This window comes from Lathyrus oleraceus, chromosome 3 (genome assembly GCF_024323335.1).
Source record: "Lathyrus oleraceus cultivar Zhongwan6 chromosome 3, CAAS_Psat_ZW6_1.0, whole genome shotgun sequence".
Classification (NCBI taxonomy): Eukaryota; Viridiplantae; Streptophyta; class Magnoliopsida; order Fabales; family Fabaceae; genus Lathyrus; species Lathyrus oleraceus.
This window is the reverse complement of record NC_066581.1, coordinates 13590145-13614436: the sequence shown is the minus strand read 5'-3', so window position 1 is coordinate 13614436 and position 24292 is coordinate 13590145. Positions and strand designations below refer to the sequence as shown.

Below are 24292 nucleotides of genomic sequence, written 5' to 3'. Positions count from 1 at the left end.
GTTTGATGCTCATATAATATGCTTAATATGCTCCCTGTTTGTGTTTGTATTAATGGATAAACAGTTTGTTTGATTTTTATTTCTTTTGAAAAGGAGCTTACAGCTAATGGTTATGGAAGAAAAAAATTCCAGTGTTTGAAAGATATATAGACATTCAGAGTCAGCTCATAAAAATGCTCCTTGTTTGCTAGCTGTTACTGTGGAGTATGGAATATATAGAAACTCAAGATTAATATTTCCTTCCTTCTATATCTTCACCTCCTTGAAAGATTGACATTAAGATACTCCAGCCCATTAAAGTCGTCAAGACCAAAAATATATGAAAAATGTGTTCTGAAATTTTTTTGGTTACACGAGAGAAGAAAAAATAAGCTATAGTTAAAAATTGATACACGGTTTAAACTGCAGAATTCTTCGAAAACAAAATTCTTGCTGTTTAAACCGTATATCAATTTTTAACTAGAATTTGTACTAATAATCTTACTGTTATGTCACATTACTAGAATTGATTTTTATTGTCAGAAATTGACATAATGGATCAAATAGGGTAACAAAAATGAAAGTTAAGGGATTAACTTATAGTATTTTTTAGTTAAATGACTAAAATAGAACTTTAAAATTATGTCATATATATATATATATATATATATATATATATATATATATATATATATATATATATATATATATATATATATATATATATATATATATATATATATATATATATATATATATATATATATATATATATATATATATTTGAGTTTTATATATAGGCTTAGGGTTATGTGTCTTTCACAAGTACAATAAAGGTATTATCCTAACATTTTTCCCAACAAAAGCACACTCGTCTGGGTCAGTTTCTTTTTCTACAGCAACAATCAAATATGGTTTCACTGAAACATCTATCCAACAACATCGGACATGCAAAGTTATATATATATATATATATATATATATATATATATATATATATATATATATATATATATATATATATATATATATATATATATATATATATATATATATATAACTTTGCATGTCCGATGTTGTTGGATAGATGTTTCAGTGAAACCATATTTGATTGTTGCTGTAGAAAAAGAAACTGACCCAGACGAGTGTGCTTTTGTTGGGAAAAATGTTAGGATAATACCTTTATTGTACTTGTGAAAGACACATAACCCTAAGCCTATATATAAAACTCAAATATGACCCACTTTATTTATAATACATCATGTCTCATTTAAACTAAAAATAATATTTATCATTTGTTCAAACATATTATCTCACATTTTATTAACAACATTTGTACCATGATGTTATATATAAATATTCCATATTTGTTACAAATCACGTTATTTTGGGTATCAATTTTTTTAACATATATTTTCTTCAATTCTATATTACCTACTATTTCTTAGAAAACAAATTTACAATTTAATCTCAGCAACTTGAAACATTATTTTATTAAAACACTATCCAACTAAGTTTGTACCAGTCGGATTGGGTTTAAGTGGCTTTAAGTCTTGGATAGAAAAATAAGATATTATAAAAAATATTTCATCTTTTAAATAAATAAAGTTATGAAAAATACACAATAAAAAAATTATGGAAGTGATTACTGTAATGCAAAGTTTGGGCACAAGTCTTTAACAAATTGGGAAGATGTATGTTTATGTGCGCATAATAGTAGGTACTACCTTTAAGCTAGTCGGTGTATTTTGCTAGCTAATATGGATAAAATAACATATAACAGCAGAAGAGTACAACAAATAGGATAATTTTTTGACACAATTGATAGACAGGTTTCCATCTCTAAATATATGCAATAATAATGATAAATAGAAGAAGAAACACCATGATTAATGATTTTTACAGTGCAAGTATATTTAAATAATAATATTAAACAAAAATGTAAATGAACACTCACTTAATAATAGACAATTGACTTTGAAATTAAATACTGTAAACTTACACAAACCATAAGACAAAATTGTTGTTCCTGTGTAATGGATTCCCACCCAACTCATGTTCGCACGTGTTTTCGCACGAACAATCTCTAGTCTCCTATTGAGGTTTACTTGTAGGATCGACTACGAAATCTTAGACTAGGTGTTAAGTTTATGGGATGTTTTGCTTAAATGTTTGGATTAAGAAAACGGTAGATAGGAAATGCTTGTAAAAAATATGCAATTAAAATAGATGAACGAGCGACAAGATAAACCGTAAATGAAAAAGCAGATAAAAAGACTTAGTAATTTAAATTGCTTGAAGGTAAATGTGGATGCAAACATATATTTTTGTAGGAATGAACTCTTTTCTCTAAACACTTGATACTTTGAGTGTTTTCCCTCTACAATGTTACAAATGTGACCTCTTAAAACTAAAGATGAACTTTGCTTAAATAGGAAATAAAATTAACTTCTATTTAGCTCTTGATGATTAATAGCTTGACATGTGTCTTCCCACTTCCTTTATAAATTTTTAAATCTTACCCACTTAAACTGTCATTTGCTTCGACTTCGACCTGCACATTTTCTATTTGTCAAACCTGTTTCGACTTTACTTTGACCCTTCGACCATGTTCACTCTTCTTTACGCTTCGTTTTATGATTCCATACTTCTTGCTTCGATTTTCCTCTTTTGAATAGTCGAAATTTGTTGGCTAACAAATTGCCCCTATAAAAGGCCAATTTCGATTGAGAAACGTTTCGGCCGAGAAACTTGACGTTTTGTCTTTCCCAATTTCGAATGGATTTCCTGCCTAATGTACTTTTCCTTGTCGAGACAATGTAACTCCGTCCAGAGATTTTGTATGTCATCTTGGCTTTGATGATTAATGACAAGTTTTACCGCATTTTGATTTGAATATCTTAGAGAAAAGATTTATATTTCTTTAAGCATTTCCCATTTACTCTTAAGATTCGTCGATCAACACCTAACTTTTGAATTTCATAGGCATTATTCGTAAATGTTTGAGTCACTTGAAATGGTACATCCTAATTTGGTGACCATTTTCCTAAAGTTCGATCTCTTTGATCTATAGGTAAAACTACCTTCCAAACATAATCATTTATTGCAAATGTTTTCTTCTTAACCTTTTTATTGTATTCTTTTGCCACACACATTTTTTGTCGTAATAGCACATCTAATGCAACCAACCTTTCTTCGTCTAAGTTGATGATTTCGTCAAACATCAGGTTCCAATATTATTCAGATGGAATCTTGTTTTGTCGATGTACACTAACTGACTGTAAAAAGATTTCTGCTGGCAACAAGGCATCATGGTTAAATATCAAACGAAAAGGAGTTAAATTGGTTGCCTCTTTTGGGGATGTTTGACAAGTCCACAGAACTTGATCTAATGTTTTACGCCAATTTTTAGGTTTTTTGGCAACATGTTTTTTCATTAAACCAATTATCACTTTATTGGCTGCCTCGACTTGGCCATTTGCCTGGACGTAGTAAGGTGCGGAAGTAACCAACTTGAATCATGTTTCAGCAACAAACTCTTGCATCTTTTGACCAAGGAAAACTGAACTTTAATCTGTTGTAATGGTTTCAGGAATTCCAAACCTATACACAATGTATTTTTGAATGAATTCGATCACAGTCTCTTGATCCACTTTTATCAAAGGGATAACTTTTATCCATTTTGTGAAGTAGTCTATACCTACCACGATAAATTTTTGTTATTTCGACGAGGCTGGTCGAATCTCACCGATGACATCTAATGCCCAACCTCGAAAGGGCCAAGGCTTGATGATTGCAGGCAACTCGCTGACTGGCACATGTTGAATGCTTGCATGTATCTGACATTCTTGACACCCTTTGGCAAATTCAATACAGTCTTTTGACACACTTGGCTAGTAAACACCTTGTCAAAATGATAACCATTTCATTTTATGGCCAGATTGGTGGGCTCCACATATTCCACTATGTACCTCAGACATTGCCAAGTATGTTTATGTATCCCCAAGACACTTGAATGTGAGGACGAGAGTTAAGCATTTGGATTTGATTATATAACCTAAGTCAACAGAGCGAGAGTTTGAGATAAGGGTGTTTAAAACGGTCAGTATTTTCTTAAAAGGAGTTTCTGCAACTTTATTGTTTTCAAAATATGGTTTTTGACTTAATTATAAGTGACAGCTACATTAATATAAAATCATGGTTTATTCAACAGAGCGAGAGTTTGAGATAAAACCTTTAACCAATAAAGTTAACTGAAACGATTCATTTTAAAACCAAGAAACCGACAAAGACTTGATTCCCTAGTTTTGACGAACTACACACCGATATCCGTTTTATTAATATTTAATCTAGATCTTAGTTTAGCTCTTAGTTTTTCCCCAAACAATCAAACATTTTCACCTTAGATTTACGTAGTAACCTTAGATAACGGTATATCGATTCATAAGTCCCTGTGGGATCGATATCTTTTAAAACTACGCGATAGAACTGTGCACTTGCAGTTTGTATCCCATTCTCGACGCACACAGTCGAGCGATCAGAATCTCTCTCTGAACACAACCCAAGTGATCTCAGCATTCCCAGCAGATTCCAACTCGGTGCGGGTAGCAACCCACCAATCATCTGCTTCCTCTGACAGCATATGCGTACCGAACCTGACCTTCTGGTTATCGGCACACTCAGTTACTCGGAAGATCCTCTCGATCTCCTTCAACCACTTCTGAGCGCCATCTGGATCGTATGCTCCCTTGAACATTGGAGGATTGTTCTTCTGGAACTCACTCAGTTGACGAGCAGCTCCCATTCCCACAACATTCGGGTTCCCTCCAAGTACTCCAGCTAGCATACCCAGAGCCTCAGCAATCGCAGCATCATCTCTACCTCTTCCAGCCATCTCTATTCTGAAAACCCAACAAACTAAAACAATGAGTACTGATAGGGTTACACAACACCTATCCCGTACAGGGGAAACAGAATAATTACGACTCGACTCGACCGACTATGCTCTGATACCACTAATGTAACACCCTTCTAAAAGACCCCAAATATTTAATTAAAATTAATAAACATATAACAATTCAGAGTAATTATGCCATTCAAGGGTGTCACACATAATATTCACACCATTCAACAACATAACGGTCATGCTCTTTTATTAATTCAAAACATAAACATTTGCATAAAACGCAGCGGATAGAGATCTCCTCAATCATGTAAAACATGTAACATTCACATGTAAATTATTCAACAACATAAAACATCCCATCCCGATGTTACATCTATCAGAGCACGACCCACTAAGGAGACTACACTAGACTCCAAGCATTCGCTTCTACTCAACTCATTTCTCGTTACCTGAAAAATAGTTGTAAGGGTGAGTTCCTCAATCAATATAATAAGCATTATAGAATATAATGTCATGTTAAGTAACTTAACACATTAATCACCCTAATCGCAACATACAATCAGTAACAGCACATCATCTCAACATCACGCTCAACACCAATATAAAGCACAAGTATAATCTCAAATCATACTCCACAACAACACAAACACACGTATAATATTGGAATACATCCATTCATATTATACGCCATACATACATTATGCAATGAGACTCCACACATGCGGTACCGACTATTCTTGAACATATAGTTCAAGCTCACCGATCCCTCCAGATACGGCTACTAAGCTCACTAGTCCCACTCATTTGAGACCTAGTGACTCACTCACTAATTCCTCACCATGGGAATTAGCTACAGCCCCGAAGGCTAGACTATGCACACTAATCATCTAGCATGCAAACATCAACAACAAATCCACAATGATTCACTCACTAATTCCTCACCATGGGAATTAGCTACAGCCCCAAAGGCTATGCTATGCATGCTAATCATCTAGCAATGCAGCATCAACAACAATTCACAATGGACATATGCTCACACTCTAAGCCATACAACAGTCCATTCACACATACATGCATAATACATACATTCACATCATTATGCATACCATCATACATCATCAACACATGTATCAACACATCATTATCATGTAAATCAATTCAACACAGTATTAGCACACTCTACTAATACCTATACTGCTCAAAACAGCGGGAAATAATCCCTATTACATCATACGCCAACATAGGCCAACTCTCAATTATGTACACAACATTAAAAAGCCAATTTTTCCACTCTGCAACAGTGTTAACCGGTTAACGCCCTGTGTTAACCGGTTAACGCAGGCAAAAACACATTTTCTGGCAAAACGCAACAGTGTTAACCGGTTAACGCCCTGGGTTAACCGGTTAACGCAGGCAAAACAGTACATTTTCACAATTCAAAACAGTGTTAACCGGTTAACACCCTGGGTTAACCGGTTAACGCAGACAAAACAACAGTTCCTGCGCTAACACAAGGCAGAATGCAGAATTCTCCGCACTTTCCGCCGTTGGAGGACTTCCGGACCTCCGATTCCGATTCCGTAAAAAGCTACACTATCGGAAAATCACGACACATACAATCACGGATTCAATTTCAGTTTTTAACACAGTTTAACCAACGTAATTCCAGCATTCACCAATCCCAATTAGGGTCAAATAACGGCTTATCACTACCCATCACATATTATCCCATAATACCCATTAATCGACGATAAACCCCCCTTACCTGATTAATCCGGCAAATCTTTGAGCTCCAAGCTTTTCTTTCTTCAACCTTTAGCCCTTGCTCTGTCTCTTTGCCCTTTTCCTCTTTCACGATCGTTCTCTGTTTTCACGTGAAACTTTCTTTTTACCAAATGGGATTCTTTCTCTTATTTCCAACATATATATATTTTCCAATAATAATAATAATCCCAAAAATAATAATAATAAAATTTCCAATTATTTAACTAAATTAATAAATAAATTATTAACTCAATTTAAATAATTATTTTATTATTATCGGGGTGTTACAACTCTCCCCCACTAAAAGAGTTTTCGTCCTCGAAAACATACCTCAAACGAACAACTCTGGGTAAGATTCCTTCATCTTACTCTCCAGTTCCCAAGTCACATTGCCACCTGCTGGTCCTCCCCAAGCTACCTTCACCAAGGCAATTTCTTTACCCCGCAACTGCTTCAACTCTCGATCCTCGATCCTCATAGGCGATGTTTCAACAGTCAGGTTATCTCTCACCTGTACATCATCTACTTGGACTACATGCGACGGATCATGAATGTACCTCCTCAACTGAGACACATGAAAAACCTCATGCAAATTCGCAAGTGACGGCGGTAAAGCGATACGATAGGCTACCTCCCCTATCCTCTCCAAAATCTGATAAGGACCAATAAATCGAGGTGTCAACTTCTTCGACTTCAAAGCTCGACCAACACCAGTTATCGGAGTAACACGAAGAAACACATGATCTCCCTCTTGGAACTCAAGTGACTTCCTCCTCTTATCATGATAACTCTTCTGACGACTCTGAGCAATTCTCATCTTCTCCTGAATCATCTTAATCTTTTCTGTAGTCTGTTGAACAATCTCCGGTCCAACCACAGCACTCTCACCGGACTCATACCAACATAACGGTGTCCGACATCTCCTACCATACAAAGCTTCAAACGGTGCCATACCAATGCTCGAATGAAAACTATTGTTGTAGGTAAACTCAATCAAAGGCAAATAACAATCCCAAGCGCCTCCTTTTTCCAAAACACAAGCCCTCAAAAGGTCCTCTAATGACTGAATCGTCCTCTCAGTCTGACCATCAGTCTGCGGATGATATGCAGAACTCAATCTCAGCTTAGTTCCCAAAGCCCTCTGCAAACCTTCCCAAAACTTCGATGTAAATCTAGGATCTCTGTCCGAAACAATACTCGACGGAATACCATGCAAACTTACAATTTTCTCAATATACAACTCGGCTAATCTCTCTAACGGATAATCCATTCTGATCGGAATGAAATGAGCCGATTTCGTCAATCTATCAACAATCACCCAAATAGCTTCAAAATTCTTACTTGTCCTCGGTAACCCAGAAACAAAATCCATACTGATACTATCCCATTTCCACTCTGGAATAGCCAACGGTTGCATTAGCCCAGACGGCTTCTGATGCTCAATCTTCGACTTCTGACAAGTCAAACAGGAATAAACAAAACTCGCAATTTCCCTTTTCATTCCCGGCCACCAAAATAACTTTTTCAAATCATGATACATCTTCGTAGCCCCAGGATGAATACTCAGGCCACTACGATGTCCTTCCTCCAGAATACTCTTCTTAAGTTCGGTAACATCCGGAATACACACCCGACTACCAAATTTCAAAATACCATTCTCATCAACTCTGAATTCACCACCTTGACCTTGATTTACTAAAGTCAACTTATCAACCAAAAGCATATCGGATTTCTGACCCTCTCTGATCTCATCCAGAATACCACTCGTTAGCTTCAACATTCCCAATTTAACACTATTGTGAGTACTCTCACACACCAAACTCAAGTCTCTAAACTGCTCAATTAAATCCAATTCCTTAACCATTAACATAGACATATGCAATGATTTCCGACTCAATGCATCAGCCACTACGTTTGCTTTACCCGGATGGTAATTCAAACCAAAATCATAATCCTTCAGAAATTCTAACCATCTCCTCTGTCTCATATTCAGCTCTTTCTGATCAAACAAATACTTTAAACTTTTATGGTCACTGAAAACCTCAAATCTTGACCCATACAAGTAATGCCTCCATAATTTCAGAACAAATACCACAGCTGCCAACTCTAAATCGTGCGTCGGATAGTTCCTCTCATGAACTCTCAGTTGTCTCGAAGCATAAGCTATAACCTGCTTATTCTGCATCAACACACCACCCAAACCCAACAATGAAGCATCACAGTAAACCTCAAATGGTTCCGACGAACTCGGTAATATCAGAATAGGAGCAGTAGTCAACCTTCTCTTTAATTCTTGGAAACCTTCTTCACATTTTGAGTCCCAAACAAACGCTTGCCCCTTTCTAGTCAACATCGTCAACGGTAACGCCAACTTAGAAAATCCCTCAATGAACTTCCTATAATAACCAGCCAAGCCAAGAAAACTTCGAATCTCAGCAACAGACTTCGGAGCTTCCCACTTAGACACCGCTTCTATCTTAGAAGGATCAACAGCAACACCGCCTCTTGAAATCACATGACCAAGAAAACTAACCTCTTCTAACCAAAATTCACATTTGGACAATTTAGCAAATAACTTCTTTTCTCGTAGAACTTCTAAAACCACTCTCAAATGCTCAGCATGCTCTTCTTCAGATTTCGAATACACCAAAATGTCATCAATAAATACCACAACAAACTGGTCTAGGTACGGATGGAAAATCCTATTCATATACTCCATAAATACTCCAGGCGCATTAGTCACACCAAAAGGCATTACAGAATACTCATAATGTCCATACCTTGTTCTGAAAGCAGTCTTCTGAATATCCTCAGTTTTCACACGTATCTGATGATATCCCGATCTCAAATCTATCTTGCTGAACACACTCGCACCAACCAACTGATCCATCAAATCATCAATCCTCGGCAAAGGATACCGATTCTTGACCGTCACTTTATTCAGTTGCCTGTAATCCACACACAACCTCATAGTACCTTCTTTCTTCTTAACCAATAACACTGGCGCACCCCACGGTGACACACTCGGACGAATAAACTTCTTATCCAACAGATCTTCCAGCTGACTCTTCAATTCAGCTAACTCAACAGCAGACATACGATACGGAGCCATCGATATCGGTCTAGTACCAGGTACCAAATCAATCGAGAACTCAACTTCACGCTCTGGCGGTAATTCATTCACTTCTTCCGGAAATACATCAGGAAAGTCACACACCACGGCTAGATCGCCAATTACCAGTTTATCTTTAGCCTCCAAAGTCGCTAACAACATAAACAACTCTGCCCCATCTGCGACTTCCTCATTCACCTGTCTGGCTGATAGAAACAAACTCTTTCCTTCTTCAATCTCAGGAAATATCACAGTCTTATCAAAACAGTTAATATAAACTCGGTTAACCACCAACCAGTTCATACCCAAGATAACATCAATCTGCACTAGTGGAAGACACACAAGGTCTATCCCAAAATCTCTACCAAAAATACTCAAAGGACAACTCAAGCAAACTGAAGTAGTAGTCACTGAACCCTTTGCAGGAGTATCAATCACCATACTACCATGCATCTCAGATATCTCTAACTTAAGTTTCACAGCACAATCCAAAGATATAAAGGAATGAGTAGCACCGGTGTCAATAATAGCTACAAGAGGAAAGCCATTAATATAACACGTACCTCGGATCAAACGATCATCTGCAGAAGTCTCAGAACCCGATAAAGCAAAGACCTTGCCTCCTGACTAATTCTCCCTCTTCGGCTTAGGGCACTGTGGACTGATATGACCCAACTCTCCACAGTTGAAACAAGTTACAGTCTTCAACCGACACTTTGCAGCCAAATGACCACCTTTTCCACACTTGAAACACTTCATCTCAGCACTGGTACACTCATGGACACGATGTCCAGCCCGACCACATCTATAACACTTAGCAGGGGCACTAGAGTCTCCCCCACTAGGCCTCTTCATCCCACTCTGCCTCTGGAAACCTTTGCCAGCTGCATACGGTTTCCCACGATCATTCTGATTCTTGCCTTTCCTATCAACTCTATGTTGATAGCTCTCTGCTCTGGCTTTGGAATCCTGTTCAAAAATCCTGCAACAGTCAACCAAGTCAGAAAACACTCTGATCCGCTGATATCCAATAGCCTGTTTGATCTCAGGACGCAACCCGTTCTCAAACTTCACACATTTCGAAAATTCCCCAGCAGCCTCATTATAGGGAGTGTAATACTTCGACAGTTCTGTGAACCTAGCAGCATACTCAGTAACAGACCTGTTACCCTGCTTCAATTCCAAGAACTCTATCTCTTTCTTCCCTCTAACATCCTCTGGAAAATACTTCCTCAGGAATCTGATAACACGAAATTATATCATATTTTAGGACTTAATTCCATTAAATTCTATGACTATTTATTTCGGTTTACTGCATTTTATGAGATATTACGTGGTATTTTCTTCCTAATTGTCGCAGGTAGTCTATTTTGAAGAACAAGTGAAAATGGAAGAAAAGGAGGTGCAAAAAGGAGAGAAAAGGGACCAAATGCCAAAGCCCAGCCCAAAGCGCACAAGTCACCAACGCTGTGCCTGTGACGGACGTCACAGGGTGCGTGACGAGCGTCACGCAAAACAGCCTTGTGACGGACGTCACACATAGTGTGACGAGCGTCACACAATTCCACTACCTTTTTGGCGCAAGTAACGCCCTCAGAAAGACTTGAAGAAGAACGTTGAGAAGTTGGTCTCCTATATCCACGCCGTGCCTGTAGCCACGTTGAAGAATGGGAAAAACGGAAAGCAGTTACCAACACTATTATAAATAGCCATCTCAAAAACCTAAAGGTCTCTCCGGTTTTTCCACGCTCATATTGCCGAAGCTCTGCCAAATTTTCTTTTCACGCTTTTGCTTATTTTTTCCTTTCCAGCAACTTAACATTGTTTATTTTATTTATTTCTTTTGCAAGTTCGGCATTCTTTTTCCCTTGCAAATTTATCTTTCCCTTTTTAGCATTTAGATATTTTTCGCATAATAGTTTCTACACCGGAAACTATTGTGCAACTTTATACCGGATTTAACCTTACGTTATATTCCAGTTTTATTTCCTTGATTTAATTTACTGTTTAATTGAAGAATCCAAGAACAAATCCTACCGGCTTGTGGTGGAGTGTTCAAGACTATTGTATTACGCATTCAGGTTCTTTAATCATTATTTAATATTTTGTTTTATTATTTATCTATATTATCTGCCTGGAATGAGTCTGTTTATGCATGATATAAATTCTTATTTATTTAGCATGTCTGGCTAATTTGCCTAGGTATCGGTATGTAAAGTAAGCAGAATAAGGGATCAAGACTGAGTCGGTCTATCTAAACTTAAAATCAAAATCAATCTTTTTACGGTCTCAACTTACAGGTTTAATAACAAGATTTTTTACAAAAGTAAAAGACATAAAGAAGTTAAAATCAATAGAGCGAGAGTTTGAGATTTTAACTGGACAGTGTAAGTTAGGCATTAATTCTAGATCAGGGCGAGAGCAAGTTTTAGAGTTAATTAAATTCTGACCTTTTCCAAAAAGTATTTTTAAAGATTGAATGTGAGGACGAGAGTTAAGCATTTGGATTTGATTATATAACCTAAGTCAACAGAGCGAGAGTTTGAGATAAGGGTGTTTAAAACGGTCAGTATTTTCTTAAAAGGAGTTTCTGCAACTTTATTGTTTTCAAAATATGGTTTTTGACTTAATTATAAGTGACAGCTACATTAATATAAAATCATGGTTTATTCAACAGAGCGAGAGTTTGAGATAAAACCTTTAACCAATAAAGTTAACTGAAACGATTCATTTTAAAACCAAGAAACCGACAAAGACTTGATTCCCTAGTTTTGACGAACTACACACCGATATCCGTTTTATTAATATTTAATCTAGATCTTAGTTTAGCTCTTAGTTTTTCCCCAAACAATCAAACATTTTCACCTTAGATTTACGTAGTAACCTTAGATAACGGTATATCGATTCATAAGTCCCTGTGGGATCGATATCTTTTAAAACTACGCGATAGAACTGTGCACTTGCAGTTTGTATCCCATTCTCGACGCACACAGTCGAGCGATCAAGTTTTTGGCGCCGTTGCCGGGGACTTCTATTTAATCGATATCGTAACTCTTCCGTTACGCTGTAGAGACTAAGGTTTCTTTTTTTCTTCTATTCTTTCTTTCGTTGATTTGTATGCCACGCACTCGCTCTCAAGGCGAACCGCTCTATTTACGAATCAACGATATCGAACTATATCTCCGAGTCTTACGACGAATTCGGGAATATCGTGCTGAGAACAATCTCCCTCCTATAGACCTTCCTGATTTCAAAAACATTTTTCCTTCGATACCCGAGATGGCAGAACCAGCTCGTGCTCTTAGAGATTACGCCGCTCCATCGCAAGATGAACCGCATTCAAGTATTGCTCCGCCCGCAATCGAAGCAAACAACTTCGTACTTAAACCTTCGCTGTTGCAAGCTGTGCAACAGAACCAATTCTCTGGAAATCTTACCGAAGATCCAAACCTTCATTTATCCGTATTTGTCCAATACGCTGATACTGTTAAAGCTAATGGTGTCACTTCAGAGGCAATTCGACTTCGTCTTTTTCCTTTCTCATTAAGAGACAGCGCTAGAAGATGGCTTCAATCACTTCCCTCCAACTCAGTCACCACATGGAACGAGTTGAAGAAAGTTTTTCTTGCCCGATATTTTCCGCCAAGCAAAACAGCTATGTTAAGAGCCCAGATAAACGGATTTAAACAGAAAGACAACGAGTCTCTTTTCGAAGCATGGGAAAGATACAAAGACATGATGAGACTTTACCCACACCATGGTTTGGAAGACTGGTTAGTAATTCACACATTTTATAATGGTCTCTTATACAATACAAGGTTAACAATAGACGCCGCTGCAGGTGGTGCACTAATGAACAAACCTTATGCTGATGCTTACCAGCTTATCGAGAGCATGGCCCAAAATCACTATCAGTGGGGAACCGAACGAACAACGGTGGAAAAACCTCAACCGAAAACTGGCATGTACGAGATAAGTAACCTTGATCACGTTAATGCAAAAGTGGATGCTTTGGTCCAGAAAATTGAAAGTTTAAACGTATCACCTCCAGCCGCCGTGGTTGCTATAACTCCGAATTGCGAGGTCTGTGGAATCCAAGGCCACACTCCTGCGGAATGTCAACTCTTGACTGGTATCCAAGCAGAGCAAGTAAACTATGCTCAAGGAAGCCCCTACTCGAATACCTATAACCCAAATTGGAAGAACCATCCAAACTTTTCATATAAGAGTAATAATGCTTTATACGCACCTGGACAGTCTCCAAATCAAGCCCCATCTATACCTCCGGGATATCAGAAACCGAATCCTAACAATAATACCCCTAGAAAATCTAACTTGGAAATCATGATGGAAAACTTTATAGCATCCCAACAACAAACCAATAAAGATTTCTTAAACCAGAACATACACACTGGCGAACAACTTAAACAACTAGCAAGCAAAGTAGATGCCTTGGCTACCCATAACAAAATGCTGGAAACACAAATATCTCAAGTAGCTCAACAACAAGCACCTACTGCTGCCCCAACTGGTACATTCCCTGGACAGCCCCAACCTAATCCGAGAAGCCAAGCTCATGCAATTATATTAAGAAGCGGAACGGAGGTGGAAGGACCGTCTGACCCAAGGATAGAAAACCAAGACCCTAAGAAATCTACTGAGGAAAGTGAACCTAAGGAAAAGGAAGAGAGTAATAAGGAAACCCTAGAAAAGAAGGAACCTTATGTACCTCCACCACCTTACAAACCACCTATACCCTACCCTCAAAGGCTTGTTAAAACCAAAGATGTAGGCCAATTTAGAAAATTTGTTGATCTCCTTAAACAATTAAACGTTACAATTCCGTTTACCGAAGCTATTACGCAGATGCCCTCATATGCTAAATTCTTAAAAGAAATTCTTTCTAATAAGAGGAAACTTGAGGATGGCGAAACCGTTACACTCCCTGCCGAATGTAGCGCTATAATCCAAAACATGCCCCCTAAACTCAAGGATCCGGGTAGTTTCTCTATACCCTGTCACATAGGAAAATTTGTCATCGACAAAGCCTTATGCGATTTAGGAGCCGGAATTAGCGTTATGCCTTTATCCATATGTAAGAAACTGGAAATGGGAGAATTAAGACCGACCAAAATGTCTGTGCAATTAGCAGATCGTTCCATCAAATATCCTGTAGGAATCCTTGAAAACGTTCCCGTACGCATAGGTCAGTTTTACATTCCCACTGACTTCACAATCATGGACATTAGAGAAGATGATACTACACCTATTATACTAGGAAGACCATTCTTAGCAACTGTCGGTGCAATCATAGACGTAAAACGAGGACGACTCACCTTCGAAGTAGGTGAAGAGAAAATTGAATTCATTCTTTCCCAATTCTTGAAAGCACCTGCAATAGAAGATACATGTTACTTCATGGATATCATCGATGAATGCATAAAAGAAGCAGAGTCAGGAGAAGACAAATCATCAGACTATCTTTTAGAGGACAAATCTAAACAATGCCTAGCAATAACACCGGATCCTACGCAGTGTCTTAACAAACCAACCCCTGATTTGAAAACACTTCCCAAAAATCTGAGATATGAATTCCTAGACTTAGAACTTGAACGACCTGTGATAGTTAATGCAGATCTAGGAAGACTCGAAACAGAAAAACTCCTACATATCTTAAGAAAATATCCAACCGCACTAGGATACCACATCACCGATCTTAAAGGAATAAGCCCTTCTATTTGTATGCACCGCATCATGTTAGAAGAAGACTGTAAAACCTCTAGGGAACACCAGAGAAGACTAAATCCGATCCTAAGTGAGGTAGTAAAGAAAGAAATAACCAAGTTATTGGAAGCAGGTATTATATATCCTATATCCGATAGCAAATGGGTCAGTCCTGTACACGTTGTACCAAAGAAAGGAGGCATAACCGTTATTGAAAACGAAAAAGGAGAAACTATAACTAAACGAATCGAATCGGGATGGAGAATGTGCATTGATTATAGGAAACTAAACAAAGCAACCCGAAAAGATCATTTCCCTTTACCATTCATTGACCAAATGTTAGAACGATTAGCTAAACATTCACATTTCTGTTATTTAGACGGTTATTCAGGCTTCTTTCAAATACCAATTCACCCTGATGACCAAGAAAAGACAACATTCACATGCCCTTTTGGTACCTTCGCTTATAGACGAATGCCGTTTGGTCTGTGTAATGCCCCTGCAACTTTTCAAAGATGCGTGATGGCGATTTTCGCCGACTTTCTCGAAAACATCATGGAAGTATTTATGGATGACTTTTCCGTATACGGACAAAGTTTCGAAGAATGCCTTGAAAACCTGGAAAGAGTTCTTGAGCGATGTGTAAAAGTAAACTTAGTACTTAATTGGGAAAAGTGCCACTTTATGGTACAAGAAGGAATTGTTTTAGGACACATCATCTCGAACAGAGGAATTGAAGTAGACAAAGCCAAAATAGAGGTAATCGAAAATCTTCAACCCCCAAGAACCGTGAGAGAAGTACGAAGCTTTTTAGGACACGCCGGTTTTTACCGACGATTCATCAAAGACTTCTCTAAGATAACTAAACCCTTAACCGGACTGTTGATGAAAGATGCTGAATTCATATTCGACGATAACTGTTTAAAAGCATTTCAAACTCATAAACAAGCATTGATCTCCGCACCCATTATGCAGACACCAGACTGGAATGAACCATTCGAAATAATGTGTGATGCCAGTGATTATGCTGTAGGTGCTGTTCTAGGACAAAGAAAGGATAAAAAGCTTCACGTTATATATTACGCTAGCAGAACCCTGGATGAAGCACAGATGAATTATGCCACAACCGAGAAAGAACTCCTAGCAGTGGTATTTGCGCTAGATAAATTTCGTTCTTACTTGGTAGGAGCCAAAATGATAGTCTACACTGATCACGCTGCTATCAGGTACCTTTTAACAAAAAAGGATGCTAAACCTAGACTCCTAAGATGGATCTTGTTACTACAAGAATTCGACTTAGAAATCAAGGACAAGAAAGGAACTGACAACGTAGTAGCAGACCACCTCTCTAGACTTGAGAACCTTGAACCGGAAAGAACATCCATTAATGATGATTTCTCGTATGACAAACTCATAGCTACTTTGGAAGAGAACAACTCCGACATGCAAGTAGAAACCACCTTAGCTATATCTGTCACACCATGGTACGCTGATCTAGTCAATTATTTAGCTGCCGGAATAGTTCCACCTACTTTATCTTACCAGCAGAAGAAACGATTCTTCCACGACATAAAACACTATTACTGGGATGATCCCTTACTTTTCAAAAGAAGCCCCGATGGTATTTTCCGTCGATGTATACCCGAAGAAGAGGTAGAAAATATAATCCAACACTGTCACTCCGCTCCTTATGGTGGACACACAAGTACATCCAAGACCTGCTCTAAAATCCTACAAGCTGGCTTTTATTGGCCAACTATTTGGAAGGACGTGCATACGGCTATTAAGGAGTGTGACAGATGTCAACGCACGGGAAACATATCTAGACGTGACGAGATGCCACAAAAAGGTATTTTGGAAGTAGAGATTTTTGACGTGTGGGGGATAGACTTCATGGGACCTTTCCCATCCTCTTTCGGTAACAAATACATACTCGTGGCAGTTGACTACGTATCAAGGTGGATCGAAGCTATAGCTTCTCCAACAAATGACACCCGAGTAGTAACTAGACTCTTTAAAAATATAATATTTCCGAGATTTGGCATCCCAAGAATAGTAGTCAGTGATGGTGGATCGCACTTTATATCCAAGGTACTCGAAAAACTACTACTTAAATATGGAGTGAGACATAGGATAGCAACACCTTACCACCCTCAAACCAGTGGACAAGTGGAAGTGTCTAACAGAGAAATCAAGCAAATTCTAGAAAAAACGGTCGCCACTTCAAGGAAAGATTGGTCATTGAAATTACTAGAAGCTTTGTGGGCATACCGAACTGCTTATAAAACCCCCATAGGGACGACCCCATTTAAGCTCATTTATGGAAAATCCTGTCACCTCCCGGTAGAATTAGAACATAAAGCCTATTGGGCTATTAGAAATTTAAATTTGAATTATAAAGCCGCCGGTGAAAAGAGAATCCTTGACATAAACGAATTAGAGGAACTCAGAAGAGACGCCTATGAAAATGCCAAAATCTATAAAGAAAGAACAAAACAATGGCATGACAAGCGTATATCAAGGAAAATCTTCAAGCAAGGCGACGCAGTACTTTTATTTAACTCTAGACTAAAGTTATTCCCGGGAAAACTACGATCCAGATGGTCAGGACCTTTTCATATCACTAAAATCTTTCCCAGTGGAGCGGTAGAAATAAAAGGACAATCTACAGAACCGTTCACCGTAAACGGGCAACGTCTGAAACATTATCACTATGCGGAAACCAACGAGGATTCGCAAATTCTACACTTAGACGAAACGCCCCCAGGACCCATCAATTATATTTAACAGTTTCTTTGTCGAGCTTGCGACGTGTAAACAAAGCGCTTGGTGGGAGACAACCCACTAATTAGTTTGCTATTTTCTTATTCTATTATTATCATTTCACTATTTTCTTTCTTAATTATTCTTTTAATTTTTTGTTTAGTATTCATTCTTTATTTATTCAAAAATATAAAAAAAATATAATAATAATAATTTTTCTTTCTTTCGGCATTTGGCCAAATCCTGACTTAAACTCATGTCTTCTTTTTCTCTAACTAACACTAACCAGCTGGGACATATTGATCGTATGGGTATCAAGTTCAGAGGAATGGCTCAGAAACAAAAGTTTGAAGAACTAGCCACTAGGGAGATGCTACCTAGTCTTTATGCTGATGATTGGGCGATGACTGCCCTTGGATTGAGACAGAGTGTCCTGTATCTGCTGAATCAGATAGGATGGGAGACATCCCCTATCCTAAGACATTTCACCACCTACCGGAGGCTCACACTAGAATTCCTTAGTTCATTAATCTATCTACCCAGCCATGGAAAAGGAATTAGCAGAGGTTTTATCCAGTTCAGAATGTTCAATATGGAGTACCAATTTAATATTAGAGACTTTACCAACCTTTTGGGTTTTCCTACCTCCTTTGATACATTCACTGTAAGCCAGGAAGAACTTTTTGAATATAGAGAGCTTGAACACTTTTGGGGTAAGCTGACTGGAAATGATGAGCCCGAAGAACATGAGTTCCTCTCTGGAAACATACATAACCCGGCTTTTCGCTATTTCCATAAGATCCTGACCCACACTTTATTTGGGAAGAAGCCAAATAGTACTTCAGTTTCACGTGATGAACTCTTCATCATATTTTGTGCTTCCCAGAACCGTCCAGTAAACGGTGCTACTTTTATGTTAGCTAATTTGGACCACCTTATCCAGGATGAGCGAGCACCCATTAGAATAGGCGGTTTGATAACTATGATAGGTAATGCTATTGGATTACGTCAGCCTATGCTTGACCTTAACCCTTTTTGTGGCATTACTACTATGAGTATACCTTTCCTCTTCAACACTATGTTTATAGCAAACATAGGGTCTGATGAGTTTGAGCTTATTATTGATAACCAGGTTCTCTGCCTATTCACCATGCCCGATCCTAGGACTAGTGTTCATAACCAAAGGAACTGGCTCTATAACCTGAATGAAACCCCAACTCCTGCTGGATCCACTGAATCCATCCAGGATTATGAGATTTGTGATGACTATGAGAATTATGTTGACCAGATCTCCCTTGCTGAGTCTGACCCTCAGACACCATCCGGCTATCATGATATTGACCCCCCTCCTCAGCCTGTTCCGACCGAAGAATCAGCCATACCTGACCTCCGGCATCATATGCCCGGAACTGATTATAACACCGCCATTGAAGCTTTGATGTCAGAACAAGACGCCCTTAGAGGAGAATTTACTAACATGAGAGATGAAGTTCTAGGATACATGAGCAGCATGACGAATCAGTTTCACGAATTGCTACATCATGTTAACTCTTTTGCTCCTCCAGCCAGAGATCGTACAGAGGGATAAAGTTTAGTTATTTTCCTAAGTTATTTAGTTTTAAGTTAGATTTATTTATTAATGTTATTTGAATTCATGTTTATTTCTCTTTCATTTCATTGTTTTCCTTCCCTGTAATACATTATGATCATTTTTATTGAAGCTGTTTAGTTAATTTTATTATACAATGGCTATTATGCTCTACTGTTGTTACCTATTATTATTATTATACAAAGCAAGTAAGCGTGCGCAATAAATTAAATTGCAGACTAAACTGATCATAAACAGAATGAAACATTAAAATACGCTACCAAAGTAATTCTGTGAAGCGCCACTAAGCCTTTCCAAAAAGGAAGTGTGACGAGCGTCACACTACCCATAACGGGCGGCACGCCTATTGCCTGTTACGAGCGTCACAGCCCTGTGACGAGCGTGACACTCCTCAGACTAGTGAACGTTAAGGAGCCGTTGGAGACGAACGTTACACTTTAACTTTTTATCTTCCCCATTCACTTTTCATTTAACCACACTTAATTACTTTTCAACCACTTTTTCTTTCCACCTTCCAAATTCTTCTCCTATAAATACCCACCAAACCTTCCTTCATTCACCGCAAAACAATTCTCTCATATCAAATACATTTCTTTTTCTTTCCAAATCATCCCTTCAAAAATTCATCACAATGGCGGGAAATCAGAATTTCGGAAATATCATCTTCCGATCCGTAGATGACGATTATCAGAGGGAGCAATTCGAGCGTTTCCAACAGCGAGGCGTCGCCTCCACCAGGTACCCCGATTTACCTTGTTTACAACAATTAGGCCTACTCCAAGGTATCGAATGGATGCTCCGTCAAGCCAACTTAACCTTCCTTTGCACTCATAACCAACCCACCTACCCATCCCTAACCTTAGAATTCTTAAGTTCATATGACTACACCACTCCCGCCGGTGAAGACGAATTTCTAACCGGTACGGCAACCTTCCGTATGTTTAACACCGAGTACTCTCTAACCCAACACCAATTGAGTACCATGCTACAATTTCCCACAGAAGGTCTGCTGCATGCCAGAATCCCTCCAACCTCAAACTGGAACACAGTTGGTGTTTTCGGCCTTTTTAAGAAAATTTCCGGTATAGAAACCTACAACTGGGAAGAGCTCCTTCTCTCCCATATACATAACCCCACTATCCGGTACTTTATCCGCATCTTGCAAAACACAATTTTTGGAAGGCCAAACAACAGCAAGGTCAACTCAAAGGAGCTATTTTTCCTCCAGTGCATCTTCGCACCAGATACTCAGGTAAACGCCGCCTCCTTTCTCTTTCATCATATCCGCACCTTATGTGCTAGAGGCAGGCAACCTTTTATAATTGGTGGATTAATCACCACCATCGCACTTGGCCTAAACCTAGGGGATAAACTCCAAACTTTAGAATCCCTACCTCCCCTATCTATGGATACCAGCTATTGTCGATCCAGCCGCTTGATTAAGAACAGAGTAGGCGGAGGATATTATCTTATGGTGAACAACCAGGCAGTCCCAAGCGTTGTTCTACCAAATATCGCCCTAACTGATGTCACAAACCCCGACCGCCACCTCTATGATCTAAACGCTCCTGAAACCACCGAGCCTTTACAAACAAACCCACAAACAGATGAGTTTGAAGAAATGGAACAAGGTGATCATCCGCCTACACAACAGTCAGTCCCGCTCAACCCTTCCGGCAATACAACTGGCCCATCCTCCCAACGTCGTCGACGAAGAAGGCCTGCAACCAACGACGACATTATGGATGCTATCGATGGAATGCAGGCACAGAATGCAGAGATGATGCAGATGATGCGTCAAATGCAACAGCAACAGGATGCTCGGAATGCCATAACCGACCAGCGGTTTACTGAGTTGTTTAGCAGGTTCGACAACTTAGACATACGTCAAAGATCACCAGGTCCAAGAACCAGAGGCGGAAGGCAACCTTAGTTGTTATTTTCTTTGCATTTCCATTTCGTATTTCTTTCCCTTAAAACATTGAGGACAATGTTTAGTTTAAGTATGGGGGGGAAACAATATTCTTCCTATTTCCATTTTTCAAGTATGTTACCTTCCCTTTCATTGTTATTTCCCTTTCTTATTATGAAAAAAAAAAATTTATTTTAAGTTAAGTCCCTAGTGTGAAATATTTCTATTATCTATTCCCTCAATTTTCTTGAGCCATATCAAAAAAAAAAAAATTTTTTTTAACACACCCAATAAGTATAAAGGTCGCTTACTTTATAAAACTTGAGTGAAATCAAGACAAAAGAATCATTACCATAACAACGCTCTGAGAACCTCAACATGTTAGATCAGGATAAGTACCTATTATACAAATCCCTCGAACTTTTAGCTTTAGAGTAACCCCCGAGTAGTTTATACGAGAAGTCAGCACCATCTTAATAGCAAACTACGTGGAGAGCCGATGAACATAAGTGAATGATCCCCAAAGTAACATAAGATATATAAATATATCAAGAAATGCACTAATTAAATTAGGTGATCCTTACCAGATCATTTAATCTAAAGGTTGCAGATCATGCAAAAGCACAATACGAAAGATCCATTATGAGTTGGTTCAGTAGGAATCTGGTACTGAACTTGGTAGGGCGGACTACGGTTCGATCCCCCGCAATTTGCAATGGACTGAATAATGAAGTTATCCGACTTATGTACCAGAACTTCTAGCTAAAAGCGGATCATAATCACTAACCGGTTACTCCACTACGTGCGCGAAAAGATAAAGGGCTTAATGTGATTTCGCTAGAATGAAAACGGGTAAAATAAGACTAAAGGAACCAGGATAGCTATCATAGGGTACTTGAACTGATTTGCATAAGGTAGAGTTATCTAAGTTGTAACGGTAGTTGTTGATGTCAAGATTAAACTCAAGTCCTCCTAAACAAAAATCCATTTGCAACCTATTACGAATTGATGTGTGTTTTGAAACTTCGCCGGGCTAAATTTTTGAAAACGATTTCTATACTGAATTTTTGCTTGAGGACAAGCAAAGATCTAAGTATGGGGGAGTTTGATAACACGAAATTATATCATATTTTAGGACTTAATTCCATTAAATTCTATGACTATTTATTTTGGTTTACTGCATTTTATGAGATATTACGTGGTATTTTCTTCCTAATTGTCGCAGGTAGTCTATTTTGAAGAACAAGTGAAAATGGAAGAAAAGGAGGTGCAAAAAGGAGAGAAAAGGGACCAAATGCCAAAGCCCAGCCCAAAGCGCACAAGTCACCAACGCTGTGCCTGTGACGGACGTCACAGGGTGCGTGACGAGCGTCACGCAAAACAGCCTTGTGACGGACGTCACACATAGTGTGACGAGCGTAACACAATTCCACTACCTTTTTGGCGCAAGTAACGCCCTCAGAAAGACTTGAAGAAGAACGTTGAGAAGTTGGTCTCCTATATCCACGCCGTGCCTGTAGCCACGTTGAAGAATGGGAAAAACGGAAAGCAGTTACCAACACTATTATAAATAGCCATCTCAAAAACCTAAAGGTCTCTCCGGTTTTTCCACGCTCATATTGCCGAAGCTCTGCCAAATTTTCTTTTCACGCTTTTGCTTATTTTTTCCTTTCCAGCAACTTAACATTGTTTATTTTATTTATTTCTTTTGCAAGTTCGGCATTCTTTTCCCTTGCAAATTTATCTTTCCCTTTTTAGCATTTAGATATTTTTCGCATAATAGTTTCTACACCGGAAACTATTGTGCAACTTTATACCGGATTTAACCTTACGTTATATTCCAGTTTTATTTCCTTGATTTAATTTACTGTTTAATTGAAGAATCCAAGAACAAATCCTACCGGCTTGTGGTGGAGTGTTCAAGACTATTGTATTACGCATTCAGGTTCTTTAATCATTATTTAATATTTTGTTTTATTATTTATCTATATTATCTGCCTGGAATGAGTCTGTTTATGCATGATATAAATTCTTATTTATTTAGCATGTCTGGCTAATTTGCCTAGGTATCGGTATGTAAAGTAAGCAGAATAAGGGATCAAGACTGAGTCGGTCTATCTAAACTTAAAATCAAAATCAATCTTTTTACGGTCTCAACTTACAGGTTTAATAACAAGATTTTTTACAAAAGTAAAAGACATAAAGAAGTTAAAATCAATAGAGCGAGAGTTTGAGATTTTAACTGGACAGTGTAAGTTAGGCATTAATTCTAGATCAGGGCGAGAGCAAGTTTTAGAGTTAATTAAATTCTGACCTTTTCCAAAAAGTATTTTTAAAGATTGAATGTGAGGACGAGAGTTAAGCATTTGGATTTGATTATATAACCTAAGTCAACAGAGCGAGAGTTTGAGATAAGGGTGTTTAAAACGGTCAGTATTTTCTTAAAAGGAGTTTCTGCAACTTTATTGTTTTCAAAATATGGTTTTTGACTTAATTATAAGTGACAGCTACATTAATATAAAA

The 24292-nt window shown here is 38.2% G+C and overlaps 1 pseudogene; it reads right to left on the bottom strand.

Annotated features, from left to right (window-relative positions):
- Positions 1-13425: 13425 nt before the first annotated feature.
- On the bottom strand, positions 13426-13525 carry LOC127134064 (uncharacterized; annotated as a pseudogene).
- Between the last annotated feature and the right edge of the window lie 10767 nt (positions 13526-24292).